The sequence below is a fragment of the Pelodiscus sinensis genome, chromosome 2 (assembly GCF_052426305.1).
Source record: "Pelodiscus sinensis isolate ZL-2025 chromosome 2, ASM5242630v1, whole genome shotgun sequence".
NCBI lineage: Eukaryota > Metazoa > Chordata > Testudines > Trionychidae > Pelodiscus > Pelodiscus sinensis.
The window spans coordinates 117,978,384-117,988,223 of record NC_143053.1 but is presented as its reverse complement, the minus strand read 5'-3'; the positions used below and the strand labels follow the sequence as shown (position 1 = coordinate 117,988,223).

At 44.2% G+C, this 9,840-nt stretch overlaps 1 protein-coding gene across 4 annotated transcripts in view; it reads left to right on the top strand.

Moving 5' to 3' along the window:
• Positions 1-3,128: 3,128 nt before the first annotated feature.
• The window catches only part of RIPK1 (receptor interacting serine/threonine kinase 1), a 48,442-nt gene continuing 41,730 nt past the window's right edge, over positions 3,129-9,840 (top strand). For 2 of the 4 annotated variants that reach the window (XM_075921325.2, XM_014581440.4), the window contains exon 1: positions 3,129-3,265. The gene's annotated coding sequence lies outside the window, so the exon portion shown is untranslated. Of the gene's footprint in view, positions 3,266-3,292; positions 3,862-9,840 lie in introns of those variants that run through there. The other 2 variants (XM_014581443.4, XM_075921324.2) reach the window with 1 other exon arrangement.

Sequence of the window (9,840 nt, the reverse complement as noted above, 5' to 3'; positions counted from 1 at the left end):
TTGTTCCTCTTGGTTTCTGAGAACAGGACAAGGAGTAATGGGCTTAAAGTGCAGCAAGGGAGGTTTAGATTGGACATTAGGAAAAAATTCCTAACTGTCAGGGTGGTCAAATATTGGAATAAATTGCCAAGGGAGGTGGTGGAATCTCCCTCTCTGGAGATATTTAAGAACAGGTTAGATAGACATCTGTCAGGGATGGTGTAGACAGAGCTTGGTCCTGCCTTGAAGGCGGGGAGCTGGACTCGATGACCTCTCGAGGTCCCTTCCAGTCCTATGATTCTATGATTCAGAACATCCTCTGGCAGAGATTTCCACAGGTTGACTGTGCACTGCATGAAGAAGAACTTCCTTTTGTTTGTTTTAAACCTGATACCTATTCATTTCATTTGGTGACCTCTAGTTCTTATATTATGGGAACAAGTAAATAATTTTTCCCTATTAACTTCTTCCGCATCAATCACGATTTTATACACCTCTATCATATCTCCCCTTAGTCTCCTCTTTTCTAAGCTGAAAAGTCCCAGTCTTTTTTAATCTCTCTTCATATAGTACCCACTCCAAACCTCTTTTTTCTTTTGTTGTCCTTTTCTGAACCTTTTTCAATGCCAATATATCTTTTTTGAGATGAGACGACCACATCTGTACACAGTATTCAAGATGTGGGCGTATCATGGATTTAAACAGAGGCAATAAAATCTTCTCGGTCTTCTTCTCTATTCCTTTTTAAACTATTCCTAACATTCTGTTTCCTTTCTTGACTGCCGCTGCATATTGAGTGGATGTTTTTAGAGAACTAGCCACAATGATTCCAAGATATCTCTTGAGTAGTGATAGCTAAATTAGTCCCCATCATATTGTATGTATAGTTGTGATTATTTTTTCCAATGTGCATTACTTTACACTTATCAACATTAAATTTAATTTGCCATTTTGTTACCCTATAACTTAGTTTGGGGAGATCTTTTTGAAGCTCTTCACAGTCTGCTCTGGTCTTAACTATTTTGAGCAGTTTAGTATTGTTTGCAAATTTTGCCACCACACTGTTTACCCCTTTCTCCAGATCATTTATAAATAGATTGAATAGGATTGGTCCCCATACAGACCCTTGGGGGAACATCACTAGTTACCTCTCTCCATTAGGAAAACTTACCATTTATTCCTACTCTTTGTTTCTTGTCTTTTAACCAGTTATCAATCCATGAGAGGACTGTCTCTCTTCTCCCATGACAACTAACTTTACAGGAAACCCCCGACTTCCAACTGCCTGAGTTACGGTCTCCCACACTTACAACCATTTTTGTAAGTGAGGAAGGGGTCGAAAACCCCCAACTTACGTCCTCGTCCCACATTTATGATGGCGCACGGTGCCTATCATAAATGAGGGTTCAAGTTACGATGCCCCTGACTTGCTACGCTTCTCCGGGAACCAAGCGCATTGCAAATCGGGGGCCACCTGTATTTAAGAACCTTTGGTGAGGGACCTTATCAAAAGCTTTCTGGAAATCTAAGTAAACTATAGTCATTGGATCCCCCTTGTCCACATTTCTGTTGACCCCCTCAGAGTACTCTAGTAGATTAGTAAGACATTATTTCTCTTTACAGAAACCATGTTGACATTTCCCCCAACAAATTATGTTCATCTATGTGTTTGACAATTTTATTCTTTACTATAGTTTCAATTTATTTGCACGGTATAGACATTAGAATTACCAATCTGTAATTGCCAGGATCACCTCTAGAGCCCTTTTTAAATACTGGTGTCACATTAGCTATAGTCCAGTCATTAGGTACGGAAGCTAATTTAAAGGTTAGGTTATGAACCACAGTTAATAATGGTAGACAGACTACTACTGCAGGTGTGAGGGGGGACAGGCTGCTGTGCTGCTTTGACGTTCCTTAGCTTGGAGAGCTCAAAAAGCTGCTCATGATGTTGTTCTTTGGCAGCTGAAGAGGCTGCGGGAGAACTTAGGGGGAATCCCAAAATGCACAGGAATCAGCTCTGCCTTCACACAACTGTGGGATATGTTTTGTACCCACACTGCACTGCTCATACTGTCAATGATGGTGCCCCCAGTGCAGACATGAGAGCAAGTGTGAACACCCTCTGGAGATTTTTGTTTTGTCTACCTTTGGCTATCGACATCAGTTTTGTTGACACAACTTGGTAGTGTAGACATACCCTTTAGAGTTCTGTCCATAGACATGCCCTGACATGCCTTGCTGAGGCATCAGGTGTATCTCCTGCCTTCTCTCAATGGGTCAGTTGAATAGCTGGTGTTCTTTGGTGGGAAATCAAGCAGGCTAAGCAGTGCATACCCACCTATGAGCATCCCCCAGCAGATTAGCACAAGTTTGTAATACAGACACACACATATCTATAACCCAAAAAACATAGGTGATACAAACATATAACTGAGATTATCAGCTTTGGTAGATTGTAACAATTTTGCAGATACTTTACATGGCATGGGTGGCATATTTGATTATCATTCTACAGCAGTATTTCCAAATGGTGCTCCACAGAACCCTGGGGTTCCGCGAAGTGAAAACAAGGGTTCCACAAGACAATTCCATTACAATAACATTTTATGATTTTTTTTAAAAAAAATATATATTTAAGCATTTATGAATTTCATTTAAAACAATTTTCATTTGTGTTTGCCATGATAAGTGTCTCTGTATAATGCCAGCTTAGCCGGAGAGTGGGGACGATGATATCACTACTCAGCGCTGTGCTGCCAGTCAGTGGTGCACTCGCCTGTTATATACCACCGTAAATCCCCGTACTCACTCTCAGGGAGCATGGATCACGTGGGTGACTGAATACGAATATACTAGCGCTGCGTTGGACAAAATCGAAACTTCAGCTGTCAAACAAGTTGCTGTTATTAAGGGTTCCGCTAAATTCTTTGGCGTTTAAAAGGGTTCCGTGGCCAAATAAAATTGGGAAACACTGTTCTACAGATTTCATAATATCCTCCTGTCCCCCAAATTCCATACAGCGTCACACACTGACTTCAATGTGGCTACTCAGTTTGTAAACCAGGGCCAAACTTGTGAAGCTAGCTTTGAAGCTAAAAGTAGTACTGCTTTCCATGAGTTTGTACAGGAGCTAGTTTTTCATGACTCCTCCCACAGCAAGGTGGAGGCGGGCCCGAGAGAAGAACCAACCCAACTTTAGAGTTAGTAAAAGAACTGAAGCCAGACTATAGTGGCTGGAGCTTCCTGGGGCCGGGGCCGGGGCCAGAGCTTTGTGAAGTGACAGGTAAGGGCACTTTCATTCTTTGCGCCTTTAAGAAGAGACTAGCGATGTTTCCGCTTGTTTGCTTTAGTTTTCTTTTTAAAAAGTTCACAGGAGCTGCACGTAGGCCTGCCTGGAACTCGGGTCCTTTTATTTTTCCTTCGCGTTTGAATAGACACGCTGTGCAATATTTCATTATATTAAGATCAAGGCCTTTTGGGGACCTGACGTTGGAGAGAAGGGGGAACGTAGGACTCTTCGATTGTCGTTTTCCACTAAAACTTCCCTTATTATTGCCGGAGGGTGAGAGTTAGTTTCAGTTTCAGCACCATGTTGTAAAGGCCGGATTTTTTGCAATCTCTTAGCAAATTCTAATGGTGGAACGAGCCTTCCGTGTTTCCTCTTCCTGCTCCAGTTCCCGGTGCATTTCTGCCCCCCTAGCATACGGTAACTAGCTTTCCTAATGGTCACATAAACTTTCGCTCTTGCAAACACACATCGGGCTCCTGTATGTTTCAGACACTGTTGTATCCTGAGCCCTTGATTCATGCGCTTTCTTTGGTGTGCTGCGCTGCGGGCTTTAACACACCGACCCAGCAACTCCCAGCTGAAGGACTAAGGTAGAACACCCCCCCCCCCACACACACACACACACACACCCCACCGCTCCCCTCCTGCGCGCTGTGTCTCACGCTTTAACACCGGCCTTTCCCGGGCTGGATGCGATCCGTGGGAAGCGGGGTTGTAGGCGAGGACCCGGTCTCTTTAAGACAGTTACCTGGCCCGGGAAGGGCTCCGCCCTGGGCTGCTGTGCAGGGAAAGGCGTGTGCGCGTGGTGAGTCCCCATGTCCCGGGACAGGGCAGGGGCGTTCTGCGCTAGTGACGGTGCAATGCGATTTGGGAGTTGCCGGGGCGACGACAGAAAGTGAAACTCTCCGTTGTTGCGACCTTGCGGTTTCTGTCCTGCATACATGAAATGCGGTGCTACTGCTCAGGACTTGCTACCTTTGCTACCTGCCCTTACAGCGGGCAGTGACGCGTGGATTTCCTCCATTGGGCTGCCTCCTCCTCTGCTTCCTTGCGGGACGATCTCTGTGGCTCCACAAGGCGGGAGAGGGGCTTTTATCTCCTCTCCTCCCACTGTCCCACCCGCAGCCCGAGGTGGGGAGCCCCCACTGCTGCTCATCCTCAGGGGTCGGGAGAGCAGGGGGGGGGGATTTCCATGCCCCGTTCCCATGCCCAAAGGGGAAGTAGTGAGAATTTTCACCTCCTGCCCTCCACTCTTGTGGTACTTGTTATGTGCACACCCACCTCAGTTTTGATAATAAAAAAAAAGAGGGGGCCCGCGTTCATCGAAATGGGTGCAAGGTGCTAATGATGTAGTGACATCCAAAGCCTAAAAAGATGGTTACTCTCCTGAAGGACAGGGGCAGAACGCAGTGACAGTGCTGTGGAGCCTCCCTCCTCCCCCTTTCATTGTTTAACCTATTAAATGGGATTTTACATCCCAACTTCATCCTAATAGAAAACTGACCATAGCACCAGTCAGAGTCTCTCTGAGGACTTTGTAGGTGTCATCTGAGGGCGTGGGGGGGGGGGAGGGGGGAGTTCAGTAGAGTTCAGACTGTGAGAGGGGGACAACTTCTGAATGGTAAAACAAGGAACAAGGCTAATGAGAAAATAATCTTAGTTACGCAACATTACTTCTTGTGGTAAGGGTGTGACAGGATGAAGGTTCAATGTGCCTGCTTAATGGGAGGAGGACAACAGCTGCTGAGGGGGACACTGCATACCAGGCTCGTACTTCCCCCCATAATTCCCTATTCCCTTTACTTATTCATCTTCTGCCCTTTGTTCCCACATTTCCCTCCCCCTGCCCTATTCTACCCCCTTCCTTACCCACTGCCTCTTCCCACCCTGTCTAATCCCGCCTTTTCTCATTTCTTCCACACTTCCAAACCCAGCCCCTCCATGGGCACTCCCTGTTGCACAGAAACAGGAAAGCTCTTGACACAGAGAAGGGGAGCATGTGTGGTACTAGGACCCAAAATATGGTGTTTTGCTGCAGACACTCAGCAGAGGCCAGATGCTGTCTCCTTCAGCTGGGTCCTAGCTCCCCATTTGCAGAAATAGGGTGGCAGTGGCAGGTAACCCTTTGTGCCACCTCTGTTGGGGGAGGGGCGACCCCCCCCATAAAAACTGCACCCATGGTCACATAATCATAGGACTGGAAGGGACCTCAAGAGGTCATCAAGTCAAGTCTCTTGAATTTATGGCATCTCCAAGCACCATCTGACAGGTGTTTATCTGACCTGCTCTTAAAAGTCTCCAATGATGGAGATTCCACACCCTCCCTAGGCAATTTATTCCAGTGCTTAATTGGGATGTAAAAATTAAAAAAAAAATCAAACCCACTAATTGTGTAATCAATTGGCTGGGAGTTAAACTGGTTAAATTCTTACATCCCTAGGGTTTACATTTTTTCCTAGCGCCAGAAACTTTTTCCTAACATCTTGCCTAAATCTCCCTTCCTGCAATTCAAGCCCCTTGCTTCTTGTCCTATCATTAGAGGTTAAGAAGAATAATTTTTCTCCCTCTTCCTTGTAACTTTTAGGTACTGTACTTGAAAACGTATGTCTCCTCTCAGTCTTTTCCTGACTAAACAAACACATTTATTTCAATCTGCCCTCATAGGCCACATTTTCTTGACTTTTAATACTTGTTGTTGCTCTTTGCACATTTTTCAATTTGTCTACATCTGTCCTAAGGATGTAATAATGTAGTCGATCAACCAATAAGCAAAAGTTTATAGGTTAATGCTATAGACTACACGCATTTCACCTCCCCCTCTTTGCCAGTAAATTTTTAGCAGGCTGGCTAGCAACTTGGCTCAGTCCTCGCTCGCCCTGGGTCCAGGATCTACTACCCCTGCGGCTTTGCATTTAAAGTGTATTAGGAACCGGGGGGCAGGCAGCCTGGCTCAGATCTGGCTTGTGTCCGGTCTGAGTACTCAGCCCCTCTCTCCCCGCCCTGGACAGAGACTGCTGCCTCTGACACACAGGCAGCAGCACAGGGCAACAGTCAGCAGGTCCATGAGGGGAGCTGGTTTTTAAACAGGCTCCCCTTGCAGAGCAGCTCCTTCCTGGGACCCCACGATGCTGCCTCTGATACAGAGTCAGCAGTGCAGAGAGGCAGGGGGCTACTTGGGAGTGGGGTCAGCTGGCTCAAGGAGTAGCTGGCTCTCCAGGAGCTAAGCTAGCTGCACTGCAGTCTTTGCAGTACAGGTTGACCCTCTCTAGTCTGGAAACATCCATGCTCTGGAATGATTTTAGTTAGCTGGATGTCCACTTTTCATGGGTGTTTTCCACGGTCCTATAAATTTTATTTAGAGCCACAAATCCTAGATCTGTGTTATTATTTAGCTCTAATTTACCCCCTAAATGTCCTCTACCAGCCCAGTAAGCAGTGGAAGTGCTGGTAATGCTTCTAGACAGCATTGACTTCCTATGGTCTGGAAAGTTCACTGGTTGAGAACTGATCAGGTCCTGAGGGTGCTGAACTAGGAAGGTTGAACCTGTATAAGCTTTATATTCTCTAGTGTTCAAATACCACCAACCTTTTTGGTGAAAACCAAAATAAAGAAATCATGAAGCACTTCTGCTATTTCCACATTTTCTGTTATTATTTTGCCCTCTTCATTGATTGAATAATGATCCTACCCTGTCCTTCTTGGTCTTTCTCTTGCTTCTAATGTAGTTGTAGAATGTTTTATTGTTATCCTTCATGTCTCTAGCCTGTGTGATGTCATTTTGTGGCTTGGCACTTCTAATTTTGCTCCCTTGTCCTTCGTGCCCCCTCTTCCAAGCAGCTGCCTGACATTTTTTGAAGGAAAGCACATGAATTGGGGGATGCATTTTCTGCAGGCATGCAGCCATACAGAATCCCCTCAGGAGTAACCTTAAATGTGTGTGTCAACCTTAGGAAGTATTATAGGATTTGGTAGTTGGGAGGGGTTATGTAACTCATTTATTTCTCATGGGACTTTGCTTCCTAGGGTTAAAATTCATATTCCCATTTAAATGCTGGCAAAAGTTTAATTTAAATCCACATTGTTAAAACAGGTATTTAGGTGTCTAACTCCTATTTAAATAAATTGAAAATAAGTTTCAACATGCCTTTTAGGATCTGAGCATATGTAATCCCCAAAGGTGTTAAGTATCTTTCATGAGACAGAGTGCCCTTGACTACCATTGTAAGAAGTTCTTAGCATTTGGCAGAATTTGTCTATAGTTGGTGTTGGCCCCTACTTGTATTTCACTTTTACAGTTTCATTCAGGATTGTTGCAATATGTACTTTAACAAAGTTACATATCAGAAAAAAAAGTCCAATCAGTAGAGCATCAGATTCTGACGCCTTTACTCACACTGAAGTCAATGGACTACATATTGTCTAGTTTTTATTTGGGTAGTTTATACTTGTCTAGTTATACTAGTATACTTCTCCTAGTTTATACTGAGGAGTCTGTAGTACTGGAGCAAAATGCAGGACAATGTAGCACTTTAAAGACTAACAAGATGGTTTATTAGATGATGAGCTTTCGTGGGCCAGACCCACTTCCTCAGATCAAATAGTGGAAGAAAGTAGTCACAACCATATATACCAAAGGATACAATTAAAAAAAATGAACAAATATGAAAAGGACAAAGCGTTAATCCAGAGTAATTTACAGTAGTCCTTTTCGGATATAAATAATGGTAGTGCCCAGTAGGGATGTTAGCAAGTAGTCGACTAGACAATTAACCAATAAGCCTCAACTTTTCAGTTAATCTTGTCGACTACTATGTACAAGAGGCAGCAGGAGCCAGTGCTGCCACCCCACCGCACTGCTGCCTCTGTCACGGCTGCTGCTTGAACCCCCCAATGGACAGGGGCTGTTGCCACTCTGCACTGCAGCATGTGGCAGCGGGCAGCTGGTCCACAAGGGGAGCTCTTTGTATCAGAGGCAGCAGCATGAGATGGACAGGGGGCTCCCAGGAGTACACTGCCAGCTCCGTTTCCAGGGACAATAGCCGTGTCACTGCAAAGATTTCATGTGATTATTCAAATACCCACTATCTAACTTCCCTAGTGCCGAGGTTAAACTAGAACTAACCTCAAAGCTTGCAAATAGTTCTCGGAAAACTGCAGCTTCATACTCAGCAGCAGTAACAAAAGCTATCAATGTTAGGAACTGTTAGAAACAGGAAATCTATGGTGTGATCCACTGTGTCCAGTTCTGGTTGCCCCATCTCAAAAGGATATTGTGGAATTGGAAAAAGTTCAGAGGCAGACAACAAAGATGATCAAGGACATGGCATGGCTTCCATATGAGGAGACCCCGAAAAGGATTAGGGCTGTTTATCTTAGCAAAAGGGACAACTAAAGAGAGAAGGTTATAATTCATGATTTTACAAATCTAGATGATGTGGAGAAAATGAAGAAAGGGTTATTTACTCTTTTCTACCAAACAAAATCCAGGGGTTCGATGAACATAAGAACAGCCATACTGAGTCAGACCAAGGGTCCATCTAGCCCAGTATCCTGTCTTTGAACTGTGACTAATACCAGGTGCCCCAGAGGGAATAAATAGAACAGGTATTCATCAAGTGGTCCCTCTCTTATCACCGATTCCCAGCCTCTGGCAAACAGAAGCTAGGAACATCAGTCCTACCCATCTTGGCTAATAGCCATTGATGAACCTGTCTACCATGAATTTATCTAGTTCATTTTGGAACCCTATTAAAGTCCTGGTTTTCACAGCATCTTCTAGCAAGGAGTTCCACAGGTTGGTTGTACGGTGTTTGAAAAAATGCTTCCTTTTGTTTTTTTTAAACCTGCTATATATTAATTTCATTTGGTAACCCCTAGATCTTATATTAGGGCAACAATTAAATAACTTTTCCTTATTCTCTTTTTTTGCTATAGCATCATACTGTTGACTCATATTTAGCTTGTGGTCCTCTATCACCCCTAGATCCCTTTCTGCAGTACTCCTTCTTAGACAGTCGCTTCCCATTCTCTGTGTGTGAGATCTGAGGAAGTGGGTCTGGCCCACGAAAACTCATCACCTATTAAACCATCTTGTTAGTCTTTAAAGTACTACACAGTCCTGTTTTTTGTTTTGACTGGTCTGTAGTTTTCTGAGTTGTTCTTATTTCGCTTTTTATAGATGGGCACTGTATTTTCCCTTTTCCAGTCTTCTGGTATCTCTCCCGACTTCCATGATTTTTCAAAGATGATAGCTAAAGAAATCTCCTCTATCAGCTCCTTGAGTGTAAACTAGGATGCATTTCATCAGGCCCTGGTGACTTGCAGACATCTAATTTTTCAAAGTAATTTTTATCTTGTTCTTTTTTTATTTTATCTTCTAAACCTACCCCATTCCCACTAGCATTCACTATGTTAGACATTCCTTCATCAGACTTCTTGGTGAAGACCGAAACAAAGAAGTCATTAAGCACCTCTGCCATTTCCAAGTTTCCTGTTACTTTTCCCTCCCTCCTCAGTGAGCAATGGGCCTACCCTGTCCTTGGTCTTCCTCTTGCTTCTAATGTATTTA